At 40.7% G+C, this 14,606-nt stretch overlaps 1 non-coding gene across 1 annotated transcript; it reads left to right on the top strand.

Annotated features, from left to right (window-relative positions):
- The first annotated feature begins 11,578 nt into the window (after nucleotides 1–11,578).
- On the top strand, nucleotides 11,579–11,686 carry LOC141658135 (small nucleolar RNA R71). The gene has a single exon (XR_012549039.1). It is a non-coding gene; the product is annotated as a small nucleolar RNA R71 (small nucleolar RNA).
- Nucleotides 11,687–14,606: the final 2,920 nt, after the last annotated feature.

Genomic DNA, 14,606 nt, shown 5'->3' on the forward strand with positions numbered 1-14,606 from the left:
TCACTATTGGTTACTAACCAAATCAGAGGAGAGTTTGAGGCTCGAGACGACGGGATGGTAAGATACCTGGAAAAGGTAAAAGCTGACACAGCAAAATTGAAATCTTTCCAAATCCAATGCATCCCCAGGTCCGAGAACAACCGAGTCGACGCTCTCTCAAAACTTGCCAGTTCAACCATCAAGAATGTCAGTCGAACCGTGCTGGTGGATATCAGGAATGCTAAAAGCATCAATGAGACCGTTGGCATGGTGGGCGACACAGAAGCCGAGACGACGTGGATGACTCCGATAAAGAAATATAAACTTACAAAAGAGTTGCCGGAGAACCGCAGTCTCTCCCAGAAGATAAAAAGGATCGTCGCAAGGTACCTGGTGTTCGAAGGAGAACTATACAGAAGGTCTGTGATAAGACCACTTTTGAAATGTGTCGGCCCAGCCGACGCGGAGCTCATTCTGACAGAGATTCACGAAGGCATCTGCGGACACCACATGGGGGCAAGAACACTAGCCCACAAAGCTCTCCGAGCCGGCTACTTCTGGCCCACCATGCTGGAAGATTCCAGAACTAAGACCAAAAAGTGCAAAAACTGTCAGATGCACGCTCCGGTGATACATGCACCTTCCCGAGACCTGCAACCAGTACTCAGTCCGTTACCATTTGCACAATGGGGGATGGATTTACTGGGGCCATTTCCGACGGCCTCCGGAGGAAGAAAGTACCTAATAGTCGCCGTTGACTACTTCACCAAATGGGTCGAAGCTGTCGCAGTACCTGCCAAGACCACGGCGGCCGTAAGAAAGGTAATCTGGGAGAACATCATAACTCGTTTTGGGTTACCCCAAGTCATGGTATTTGACCACGGCCGGGAGTTTTGGAGTGACTTGGTGATGAACTGGCTAGAAGAGCTCGGTATCAAGTTCGCATACTCCTCCGTCTGCCACCCTCAGAGTAACGGGCAGGCGGAGGCAGCTAACAAGACAATTTTGAACGGTTTGAAAAAGTAGGTGGAAGATCTAAAGGGAAGATGGGCTGATGAACTACCCGGCGTCCTATGGTCACTACAAACCACGGAGAAAGAAGCAACGGGGTACAGTCCATTCCACCTTGTCTATGGGTCTGAGGCCGTCCTGCCAATTGAAGCAACGGTGCCGACATTCAGAACGCAAACCTTTAACCCAGTCCAAAATGAGGAAGGCCTGAAAGCCTCCCTAGACCTGGTTGAAGAAAGTCGAGATACGGCACGGCTGATAGGCTTTGTCGCGTACCTATGCAAAGATAATTTCCCTAGACACAATTAAATGTAGTAATAGGGGTCGAACACAAGGAAACGGGAATTACGTCTTGAATTGCTGTGATTAGATTTTTATCGAGGTTGATTACGATTTTGGTTTTGTTTGTTTGTTTGATGATTAATGAAAATGCAATGTAAATAAAATATGATTAAAGGTAGTCTAAAGGGGTCGGGTTACCCATGCAAAGGTAAACATAATAACATGATAAACTTGTTAGTAATAATCTTGTCAATTGCTTAGGCTTAAAGACACCCACCTTACGGCATTAGTGTCAACCATAGACCGGGTCCTAGAGAAACTCTCGTCCATGACTAGGTCGTCCTACCACACATGCTTAGTCTAATTCAATTCCGTGCCTCTCGACTTTAGAACGAATGAACAAACTTAATCAATGACTATGGCCGATAATCAAAGATTAAACATAACAAAACAAGCATGTGGTGGAAACAATTGATCAATATTATTATGAACTTTATTTAGTCATATTATATGTTTGATTTTGCATGGCTCCCCTAGCCTTTAGACTAGAGAATTTAGCTACTCATACTAAGATGTAAAATGCAAACTAATTTGTAAAGAATATTAAACATGGTTATATGAATTATATTAGTTAAGTGATATAACATATGTAAAGAACAAAGCTAAAGCAAATATGAAAAACTTGATTATAATGACTATGTGATAACTAAAGTAATGGTGTAAATTGTAAACTTGTAATGAGAAATACCTTAATAAGGAAGACTTGTATGGAAGAACAAGTAACTAATAACCAAACGATTGAATGACAAATGCTTGAAAATCTCTTGAAATACAAACTATTGAAAGATTAACTAAGGAATGCTTAAACAACTTATAACTTAAATGAAAACTAAAGAGAGAAAACTTATAATGCTTGAGGCTTATTGTAGTAGAATTAGACGTAAAATGAGATGCTTAGAACCTAGGAATACCTCTCCTATTTATAGGAGAGGAGGAAGAACAAAAACAACCGAAAACCATGTGGCCCCGATCGGGGTTGGGCGGCCCCGATCGGAGTCATGTGCCCCTTCGTCATTCCACTTCGCTCGTGCTTGATTGCGTGAGGGATCTCTATGCTTCTTTCGGTAGTGCTTAATTCCTAGCATCCTAAGCTCTTCTTGGCATCCAAAGCTTTCATGGCATCCAATGTTTGACCTTAGTAAGGACATTGAAGTTGGGCTTGACTTTGATTGTTGGCAACATTTGTAATTCTTATTTCAATCCAACAAATCTTTATGCAAACATCAATCCAATGTTCCATGCTTAGTCCAATGTTTGGCCTTGTTTAGCTTAATGAACTTTGGTGTACAAAATCATAGGAAAAAGCCTCTAAATGCTTAGATTCCTACAAAACCGTAACAAACACAACAATACACCTAGAACACAAAATTAGCTCAAAAGTATACTAATTAAAGTATGATAATCAATAGAAACCGAGCTAAAATAAGGGGTAAAAGTATATATAAAATGAACATATCAAACTCCCCCAAGCTAAACCCTTGCTTGTCCTCAAGCAAGAAACCAAATCCATCAAATGCTATATCCTAAACAAGCTAAGCATAACGATTTAAAAACCCGAAACAACATGGGCAAGGAATAAAGCAAGACATGGATGAGATTTATATGACGGCGTAGCATAGAAAACTTTGAATGAACCTTTAAGCTTTTGCATGATCTTTTGACTTATGGACTCTCACGGGACACTCAAACTCTTTTATATGTGAAAGGACAATTTTTGTGAGTGAACACTCAACTATCCTCAACTTATAACAATGTGTCCGCAATCTAATATGGTAAACATGTCAAAACTAGTAAGCAAGGATAATCATATGTAAGCATGATAAAGAAGCCAAATGGGTAGGAAGAAGGCAATAATGTAATGGGTAAGAAGGGGGAACAAATGAATTATGGTAATGTGGAGCTAAGTCAAGCTAGCAACTACCAAATTGTAAAGGTGCTCAATCCTATTTCTAACCCAATTTTGCAATGCAAATCATGAGAAAATCCTCCAAAATATATGAATAATGCATGAGATTTTCTCACATCAACTTCTTCTCTTTTTCCCTTTTTTTTTTTTTTCTTTTTCAATTTATTCATCTCTTTTTTTCATTTTCTTTCATGCTTATTCATTCCTTTTTCTTCTTGATTTTTTCCAATTCAATTCATCATCATTTTTTTTTTCTTTCTTTTCTTTCTTGAGCTTTAAGACCAAGCTCACATGATTGTCCAAACTTTGAAATAAATCTCAATTGAGCACCCGAACAAGGACAAACAAAGCTACTAGCTCAACAAGGGTAGGCAATTTATAATGTAGCTAGGGAGAATTGTTTGTGAAAGGAAAATTCTCCAAAATGCTATAACAAGGGAAAATTGTTTGTGAAGGGAAAATTCTCCAAAATGCTATAACAAGGGAAAATGAATGCTTACCAAGAGATGACATGAGAACCATACTTGTGCGTTTTGATGTAACACACCTTATAAGGAGACACCTACACTCACCTAAGAGAGACCGGATATGGATGCGTCGGTCAAAAGAGGTTCTACCTTACCATTTTGTAGCTTGCCAAAAGTCAAGATCAAGCCTATTCGGTTCATTCTCCATCTCCTACCTACTATGTCAAGACATCCCCATGTAGCTAATATCCCATCAATATAGAATAAATCGTTAGCAACAAGCTATTAATAGGATAAGCAAAGAGGAAAGTAGGCTACAAGCAAGCACAAAGCAAAAATTTCTCTCAATAATTTTCAAAATTTCTACACTACATGCAATCTACACTATATGCAAATGCAATCCCCCCCCAAGCTAAACATCACATTGTCCTCAATGTGCCAACTATCCAAATCATCCAATCAAACCATAAAAATGGCTCAAAGCACAAAACAGGAAGGACTAGAGGTTATGTTTAATGGGTTGCAAGATCTAAACTAATATGCAAAGCAATTAAAAACTTACTCAACTTGCTAGCCCCCCCAAGCTAGCATGAATTCGGGGGATTTCTTCATTGATCATCTAAGAAAAGGGCCAAAAATTGAACCCCTTCCTCCCTTTCTTCTTCTTCTCTTTCTGGCCACTCCCACTTGATTCTCCTTGTTGGCCACTTCCACTTGAGTCATCTCCTTGAAGAGGAGTGACATACTCACCAATATCTTGTCCACTACCAAGACCTTCACCATAGCTACTAATCCCACCATAGCCACCGTAGCCACCATATCCTCCATATCCTCCATAACCTCCTGGCAATGCCTCAACCCCATAATCCGAACCACAAAAGTCCGGGTCGGGTTCATAGCGAGCAAATGTACCGCATCGGTGTTAGGAGGGGAGGGGGGGGGAAATCCACCCGGGGGATAAGTATAAAATGAAGGGTGTGGCCCCTCGGGTCGGATAACTCCCTGCCTAGCAAAATGATCATAAATAGGATGCAATGCAAGACGTTGGTCGTCACGAATTTGGTTAACACCTAAGTTCAATTCCCGCATCATATTCATCATTTCTCTACTAGATGGTGACTCAAGGCTAGAGGTGGAATGACGTGCTTGGGAGGATGAACCTCCCACACGTCTCTCAACAGTGGTAGTGGACTCACCCCTAAGGGGTAAATGGTAAGTCGGTCTAACAAAGGGGGCACTTCCTCGACGAGGCTTCGTGTGAACTAAGGCCCTTATTTCTTTCTTTTCCTCCGGTAGACGAATGGAGTCTTGCCTACCTATCTTCCAAGTCATGTTGGGATATTCATTTTTAAACCAATTACAAGAAAGAAAATATTCATAATCAAGACCAACTCCCTTAGACCTGGACTCAAGCAATGGTGTCAAATCGGTGGTTTCTTGGTTAAACCGACACCGATCGTGAGCAATTCTAGTGACCAAACCACCTAAGACAATGCAACTATTCTTGGTGTTAGTTTGTTTGGTCAAGTGGACCGCAAAGTGGTAGGGGATATTAATTCCCCAAATCTCATCACCATTAACATTTAAGAACGCACCCAAAATTTCTAACTCAACTTTCCTCACCGAGTGAGGTTCATTTCGACCAAAAAAAGTCCACCCCATAAACCTTTGCCACACCCTTATGTCGGGATAATGAACAAATTGATGAGGTAAATGATCAAAACCTGGAAAAGTCAAGTGAGAAATGGCATCCCAAGTTAAACCGGGGTTATAATTATCGGGTGAATCGAATGGTAGGTCATGGCCAGGCAAATCAAAGATAGCGGCGAAATCCGCTAAGTCCATCCTATGATCTTCATTAAACAATCGAAAGGTAACAAAAAGAATGAAACCGGGTTTCTTAGACCTGTGAAACTCGAAAGAGCTTAAGAACTCAAGGGTGAGTTCGGGGAAGGTCTTATAATTCATTGTATAACAAGATTTCATGCCAAGATTTTTAAACAAAGCTTTCACATTTTTATCTATTCCAATGTTGTTTAAAGATGCTTGGTTGATGAATTTCGTCGGTTCCATACCTTTGCTTCTCAAAACAACCCAATTGTTGTATTGAGCTAGTGAATTGAAGATCACATTTGGATAGTCCGGGTCATGCCATTGTGGGACTTCCTCCATTGGGATATCCTCCGCTGCATTTGAAGGTTCGCTCACTCTCCTTCTCTTAGAAGCACCTTGTGAGGGGCTTTTCTTGGTGCCATAATTCTGAAATTTTAAGACAAAATTCATCTTAAGGCAAACCAAAATTCATCCTAATAGGCATAATAGTGTGAATTAGTAAACTAATTTACACTACAAACATGTAATAAGCATTCTACAACCAATTACTAGTACAAATAAGCACTAAATCGAATTCCCCCAAATTGACTTAGGGTTTGCATAATTCAATAAATTGATTGTAATGGATGAATTTAAAGAGAAAATAGAAGAGAACTTACCAATTAGATGTTAATGGTTGAACAAAGCTTGCAAATCAATGAAGAAATTGAAGTTTCCTTGTGATTTTAGGTAGAAAAGATGAAGAAAAAGATGGAGAATGGTGAAGAGTAGTACCGTCGGGTTGCTTGTATGATAGAAGTGTTCTTTTTTTTTTATTACATACCCGCAAAGACGCAGCACAGCAACAGTAACACGGCCCCGATCGGGGTTGGGCTGCCCCGATCGGGGTTGACCTATTCTCCGGATTTTGACTTTCTCGTATACGGGTGTGTTTGCATGGGTTTGCGTGTTAAGCACTCCTTTTTCCTTTCTTCATTTTCACCTATAAATCACAAAAGAAAAATCGTTAAGTTGAGTATTATTATTACTAATCTACGATAAACAATTAATTGCAGCAAAATGAGAAAAATAAATAAAAGCAATAAAAAAAAAGCTTGGGTTGCCTCCCAAGAAGCGCTGGTTTAACGTCCCGCACGACGAAAATGGTTGAGTCGGCTTTAAGATTCCTTTGGTAAAGGTTGAACGGTCATTTCCTCTATCACACCAACGATCACATTCTCATGGTAGAGTTTCAAACGATGACCGTTTGCTTTGAATTTTTCGCCATTGGTGGTCATTACTTCAACGGAACCGAACTTGTTGACATTAGTGACGGTATATGGACCGGTCCACCGTGATCGTAACTTTCCCGGAAATAGCTTGTATCGGGAATTGAAAAGCAAGACCTTGTCACCAATTTGAAATTCTTTGTTCAAGATCTTCTTATCATGCCATCTCTTTGTTTTCTCCTTGTAGAGACGGGAGCTCTCATAAGCTTGTAAACGGAATTCATCGAGCTCGTTGAGTTGCAACAACCGCTTTTCTCCACTCAGCTTCGGGTTCATGTTAAGCTCCTTAATTGCCCAAAAGGCCTTTTGTTCCATCTCAACGGGAAGATGGCACGCCTTTCCATAGACCAACCTATACGGTGAGGTACCAATAGGTGTCTTAAACGCAGTGCGGTAGGCCCATAAGGTATCATCGAGCTTCATACTCCAATCCTTTCGTGATTTGGCAACAACTTTCTCAAGTATTGACTTGATCTCACGGTTGGAAACCTCCACTTGGCCACTAGTTTGTGGATGGTAAGCCAAGCCTCTCCTGTGGTAAACTCCATATTTTTCCAACAAAGTATCAAGTTGTTTCTCACCGAAGTGAGTACCACGATCACTAATGATTGCTCTTGGAACACCGAACCTCGGGAATATGATATTTTTGAACATTTTAATCACGTTGCGAGCATCATTGGTAGGAGTAGCAATTGCCTCTACCCATTTGGAGACATAATCAACGGCAACCAAAATATACCGATTCCCTTTTGAGGAAGGAAACGGTCCTTGATAATCTATGCCCCAAACATCGAACACCTCTACTTCCAAGATTCCATTTAGAGGCATCTCGTGCCTTCTTGATATGGAACCCGTCTTTTGGCAAGCATCACAAGCCATCACGAAATTCTTGGCGTCTTGGAACATAGTTGGCCAATAGAAGCCGGATTGCAACACCTTTGCAACGGTCTTGGATGGTCCATGATGACCACCATAAGGAGAAGAATGACATCCTTCTAGCACTCCTTTCACATCCCATTGTGGGACACATCTCCGGAATAGTCCATCGGAGCAATGTTTGAACAAGTGTGGATCATCCCATAGGAAGAACTTGGCATCATGAAAGAACTTCTTCCTTTGTTGATATGAAAGGTTGGGTGGTAATTCTCTTCCAACTAGGTAGTTGGCTATGTCGGCATACCAAGGAGTATTGGCTTCCAACATCATTAGAACATCGTCGGCGAACGAATCATCAATAGGTAACTCAATACCTCCATCTTTGTACTTTAAACGAGACAAGTGGTCGGCAACAACATTTTCGGCCCCCTTCTTGTCTTTAATCTCAAGATCAAATTCTTGCAAGAGCAAGATCCATCTTATCAATCGTGGCTTAGCTTCTTGTTTGGCTAGGAGATGCTTCAATGCGGCATGATCGGTATGAACAATGACTTTGGAACCAATCAAGTAAGAGCGGAATTTGTCTAAGGCATAGACAATGGCAAGTAGCTCTTTCTCCGTCGTGGCATAATTGATTTGAGCCGCATCCAAGGTTTTACTAGCGTAGTAGATAGCATGGAGAACCTTGTCCTTTCTTTGTCCTAGCACGGCACCTACCGCATAGTCACTTGCATCACACATGATCTCGAATGGCAAGTTCCAATCCGGTGATTGGATGATAGGTGCGGAAATCAAAGCCTTCTTGATCCTATTAAAAGACTCAAGACAATCGTTAGTAAACACAAAGGGAGCATCTTTTAAAAGAAGCTCCGTAAGGGGTTTGGTAATCTTAGAAAAATCTTTGATAAAACGGCGGTAGAAACCCGCATGGCCCAAGAAACTCCTTATACCCTTTATATTTACCGGTGGGGGTAGCTGCTCAATAACTTGGACCTTAGCACGATCCACTTCAATTCCTCTTTCTGAAATAATATGACCAAGCACCACTCCTTCATTTACCATGAAGTGGCACTTTTCCCAATTCAACACCAGATCAACTTCTTCACAACGCTTCAAAACTTTGGACAAGTTAGTCAAACAAGCATCAAAAGAAGAACCATAGACACTAAAATCATCCATAAACACCTCCATAATAGACTCAATGTATTCGGAAAAGATGCTTATCATGCAACGTTGGAAAGTGGCGGGGGCATTACAAAGACCAAAAGACATTCTACGGTAGGCAAATGTACCATAGGGACATGTAAACGTGGTCTTCTCTTGGTCATCCGGGTGAATGGGTATTTGAAAGAACCCGGAATAACCATCTAGGTAGCAAAAGTATTTGTGACATGCCAACCTTTCCAACATTTGGTCAATAAAGGGTAATGGGTAGTGGTCTTTCTTGGTTGCTAGATTTAGCCTTCTATAGTCAATGCACATTCTCCAACCTGTCACAATTCTAGTTGGTATTAGCTCATTTTTATCATTTTTGACTACGGTGGTTCCTCCTTTCTTAGGAACCACTTGGACCGGACTCACCCATTTAGAATCGGAAATTGCGTAGATAATTCCCGCATCTAATAATTTAAGCACTTCCTTTTTTACCACTTCTTGCATGTTAGGATTTAGTCGTCTTTGACCTTGGATACATGGCTTATGATCTTCCTCAAGATTGATTCGGTGCATGCAAAATTCCGGACTTATGCCTTTTAAATCGTCAAGTTTATAACCAATGGCTTTCTTGTGAGACCTCAAGACATGAAGCAATTTAGTCAATTGACTCTCATCCAATTTAGCATCAACAATTACCGGACACATCTCCTTATTATCAAGAAAAGCATACCTCAAATTGGAAGGAAGGGGCTTAAGCTCGGGTTTTTGTACCTCAACATCTTGCGGTGTAGCAACCAAGCCTATGAAGTGTGAGCTCTCCTCCAACGATAGCTCCTCTCCATCCAATTCTTGCTCCAAAGCATCAATATCTTCATTTCCAATCTCATCATCACCTGCAAATGATTCTAAAAGCAAGAGTCCCTCCAAGGGATCTTTAGACAAAGATCGAGGTGTAGAGTCTTCTATAACAATGTCAATGGTATCCATAATGTCAATAGAATAACAAGACTCTTCTATCATAGGACTCTTCATGGCACTGTTCAAATTATATGTGACCTTATCGTCACCCACTTCCAATGTAATTTTACCGTTCTTGACATCAATTAACGCACCTGCGGTGTGTAAAAACGGTCTTCCCAAAATAATTGGGATTTGGGCATCTTCGGCCATGTCAAGAACAATAAAATCAACTGGAATGAAAAACTTACCAACCTTAACGGGAACATCCTCCAAAACTCCCAAAGGGCGTTTTATAGAACGGTCCGCCATTTGCAATGTGACACTAGTGCATTTTAAGACTCCCATATTCAGCTTAGCACAAATAGAGTAAGGTATTACACTCACACTAGCACCTAAATCGCATAAAGCTTTATCAATTTGGTAGGTGCCAATTGTGCATGGAATAGAAAAGCTACCGGGATCTTTTAACTTAGGAGGGGACTTGTTTTGCAAAAGAGCACTCACCTCGGCTGTGAGAGCTATTATTTCAACCTCATCAAATGTTCTCTTCTTAGTTAAAATGTCTTTCATGAACTTAGTGTAAGATGGAATTTGAGTGATTAATTCGGTAAAAGGAACGGTTACCTGTAAGTTCTTTACAACTTCCATGAATTTACCGAATTGGGAATCCTTTTGATGCTTTGCCAATCTATGAGGGAATGGCACTTTGACTTTTTCCGGAATCTTTGCTTCAACATCTTTCTTTGGAGGAGCATCCTCCACTTCCTTGACTTTCTCAACAACAAGTGGGTCATCCACTTTCTTAGGAATTTCTTCATTTTTATCCTTTGGAGAGACTTCCAACTCAACAAGTACCTTCTCATCTTCTTTGGGCATGGGTGGCTCATCATATTTCGTACCACTTCTCAAGGAGATAGCATTAAGGGTATCATGAGGTTGCTCACCTTGAGGGGGTAGTTGACCCGATTTCCTTGAAGAGCTAGATGAGGCCAATTGAGCCATTTGTTGCTCTAACATTTTGATTGCGGTATTTTGAGCTTGCTCATTTTTTTGGATTTGAGCCAACAGTTCCTTTTGCATACGGATTATCAAGCCCTCAAGCTTACCTCCATCTTGGTTATTTTGTTGGGGAGGTTGAGTTTGTTGGTAATTGGTTTGTTGAGGCTGAGTTTGTTGAAAATTGTTGTGTGGAGGCCTTTGTTGATTTTGATACCCCGGTGGAGGGATATATTTTTGTTGTTGTGGGACATAAGCATTTTGTTGTGGTGAGGGTTGTGGTTGAGGATTTAGCACATTGTTGCTTCTATAAGACATATTCGGGTGGAATTTTGAGTTTGGATTATATGTATTTGAGAACGCGTGCCGGTGGATAAGCATTTTGTCTTAGAGATAGAAAAGCATTTACCTCTTCAATGGGAGCTTGGCAATGGGCGGCATAATGACCCGCACTTCCGCAACCTTCACACACAACGATTTGGTTTGTTGAGGACATGGCATTGACTTGTTGAATGGAATCTCTAGCATCCCTCTCCGCCAATTGTTGTTGGAGCAAAGCAATTTGAGCTAACAAAACAGAGTTGTTAGAGGGTTCTTCTTTTCCTTTAGACGGCATAACACGAGAATTGACGTATTGGGCATCATGGATTGCCATAGATTCTATCGTGGAATGAGCAAGATTGGTGTCAATTTGATCAAACCGCCCATTGTTGGCGGAATCGAGAATCCTTCGGGACTCGGCACAACATCCATTGTAGAATGTTATTGCCAGAAACCAATCATCTAGCCCATGGTGTGGGCATTGCCTTTGAAGCTCTTTGTACCTCTCCCAAGCTTCATATAAGCTCTCAAGAGCTTGTTGACGGAATCCGGTGATTTGGCTCCTCAATGTTTGAGTTTTCTCTGGTGGAAAAAACTTTTGGTAGAAAGCAAGAGCCAATGTCTCCCAATTGGTGATTCCCAAGGTGGTGCGGTCAAGGCTGTTGATCCAAAGCTTAGCCTTGTCCTTCAAAGAGAAAGGGAAAAGTATTTCCCTTATTTGTTCTTGGGTAACGCCCGTTTGGCGGATCATGGAGCAATAGTCACAAAAGTTCTGCACATGCAAATTGGGATCCTCCAAAGGATTTCCCCCAAATTGTCTTCTCTCCACAAGGCTAATAAAAGCCGGTTTGATCTCAAAGTCTGGTGCGGTGATTTGAGTGGTTGTGATTCCAGCCGGAAGCATGGCCGCTGTGGGCTTTGAGTGATCAGAAAGTCTCACCATCTTTTTGGCAGTAGATGGTGGTGGTGGTGGAGTTGATGAACAAGAAACCTCCTCCCCTTCAAGAACCTCTAGATCGTCTAAATAAGACTTTCTAGCACTTTCAATTTGTATAGGAGAAGCGGCTTCCTTTACTTCCTTCCAAAAACGTCGTCTTCTCCTAAATGTTTTCTCGGGATCGGAATCCGGTGAAAGCAATTCTCCACTTCGAGAGGACCTGGGCATAAGACGACAATCTCTAGAAAAGTGATAAGTAACGGTCTCAAGGAACAAGTGTTCCTTAAGACAAAGAAAAACAAGATAAAAATCGACAATTCAATAGTCAATAGAACCGTTTCCCAAGAACGGCGCCAAAATTTGATAGGCTTTGTCGCGTACCTATGCAAAGATAATTTCCCTAGACACAATTAAATGTAGTAATAGGGGTCGAACACAAGGAAACGGGAATTACGTCTTGAATTCTTTGTGATTAGATTTTTATCGAGGTTGATTACGATTTTGGTTTTGTTTGTTTGTTTGATGATTAATGAAAATGCAATGTAAATAAAATATGATTAAAGGTAGTCTAAAGGGGTCGGGTTACCCATGCAAAGGTAAACATAATAACATGATAAACTTGTTAGTAATAATCTTGTCAATTGCTTAGGCTTAAAGACACCCACCTTACGGCATTAGTGTCAACCATAGACCGGGTCCTAGAGAAACTCTCGTCCATGACTAGGTCGTCCTACCACACATGCTTAGTCTAATTCAATTCCGTGCCTCTCGACTTTAGAACGAATGAACAAACTTAATCAATGACTATGGCCGATAATCAAAGATTAAACATAACAAAACAAGCATGTGGTGGAAACAATTGATCAATATTATTATGAACTTTATTTAGTCATATTATATGTTTGATTTTGCATGGCTCCCCTAGCCTTTAGACTAGAGAATTTAGCTACTCATACTAAGATGTAAAATGCAAACTAATTTGTAAAGAATATTAAACATGGTTATATGAATTATATTAGTTAAGTGATATAACATATGTAAAGAACAAAGCTAAAGCAAATATGAAAAACTTGATTATAATGACTATGTGATAACTAAAGTAATGGTGTAAATTGTAAACTTGTAATGAGAAATACCTTAATAAGGAAGACTTGTATGGAAGAACAAGTAACTAATAACCAAACGATTGAATGACAAATGCTTGAAAATCTCTTGAAATACAAACTATTGAAAGATTAACTAAGGAATGCTTAAACAACTTATAACTTAAATGAAAACTAAAGAGAGAAAACTTATAATGCTTGAGGCTTATTGTAGTAGAATTAGACGTAAAATGAGATGCTTAGAACCTAGGAATACCTCTCCTATTTATAGGAGAGGAGGAAGAACAAAAACAACCGAAAACCATGTGGCCCCGATCGGGGGTTGGGCGGCCCGATCGGAGTCATGTGCCCCTTCGTCATTCCACTTCGCTCGTGCTTGATTGCGTGAGGGATCTCTATGCTTCTTTCGGTAGTGCTTAATTCCTAGCATCCTAAGCTCTTCTTGGCATCCAAAGCTTTCATGGCATCCAATGTTTGACCTTAGTAAGGACATTGAAGTTGGGCTTGACTTTGATTGTTGGCAACATTTGTAATTCTTATTTCAATCCAACAAATCTTTATGCAAACATCAATCCAATGTTCCATGCTTAGTCCAATGTTTGGCCTTGTTTAGCTTAATGAACTTTGGTGTACAAAATCATAGGAAAAAGCCTCTAAATGCTTAGATTCCTACAAAACCGTAACAAACACAACAATACACCTAGAACACAAAATTAGCTCAAAAGTATACTAATTAAAGTATGATAATCAATAGAAACCGAGCTAAAATAAGGGGTAAAAGTATATATAAAATGAACATATCAACGGCTCAACTTGGCCGTTTACCAAAACAGAATGAGAAGAGCATACAACCGAAGGGTCCACAAAAGGGACTTAAAAGTAGGAGATCTAGTCCTAAGAAAGTCGGCCGCCACCAACAAAGGAAACATCCATGGCAAAATGACGGCCAACTGGGAAGGACCCTACAGGGTGGTTGAAGAAATGAGGCCGGGTACATACCGGCTAACCGACATGGAGGGAGTGCCTCTAATGAGCCACTGGAACACAGACAACCTCATAAAATACTTCATATAGCGGCGGAGGTGTCCGAGACCGTTGTGGGCACCCCAACGCATGATTATTTCTAATGAAGAGTGTTCCAAGTTTTCCATCAAAATGGAGTGTCCCTCCCATAGTCCTACAAAAGAATACATATGTACACAGAGAAAGAGCGCCAAAACCTCGATCACCTCGGCCGCTAACCGGGAGTGACGGGGGAACGAGCCAAAATGCTAACATATATACAACAGCAGTCAAAACGTTAACTCAGTTGCCCCGGCCAAAGCCGGGAAGAAACGAGGAAACCACGACTTGCCCTCGGCTAAATAAAACTGAGCTTAAGAACGTATAAGTACAGTTGAGACGCAAATCTGACACCTCGGCAAATTAAGACCGAGCGTGAACAAGGACGCG

The sequence above is a fragment of the Silene latifolia genome, chromosome 5, assembly GCF_048544455.1.
Source record: "Silene latifolia isolate original U9 population chromosome 5, ASM4854445v1, whole genome shotgun sequence".
In the NCBI taxonomy this organism is placed as follows: domain Eukaryota; kingdom Viridiplantae; phylum Streptophyta; class Magnoliopsida; order Caryophyllales; family Caryophyllaceae; genus Silene; species Silene latifolia.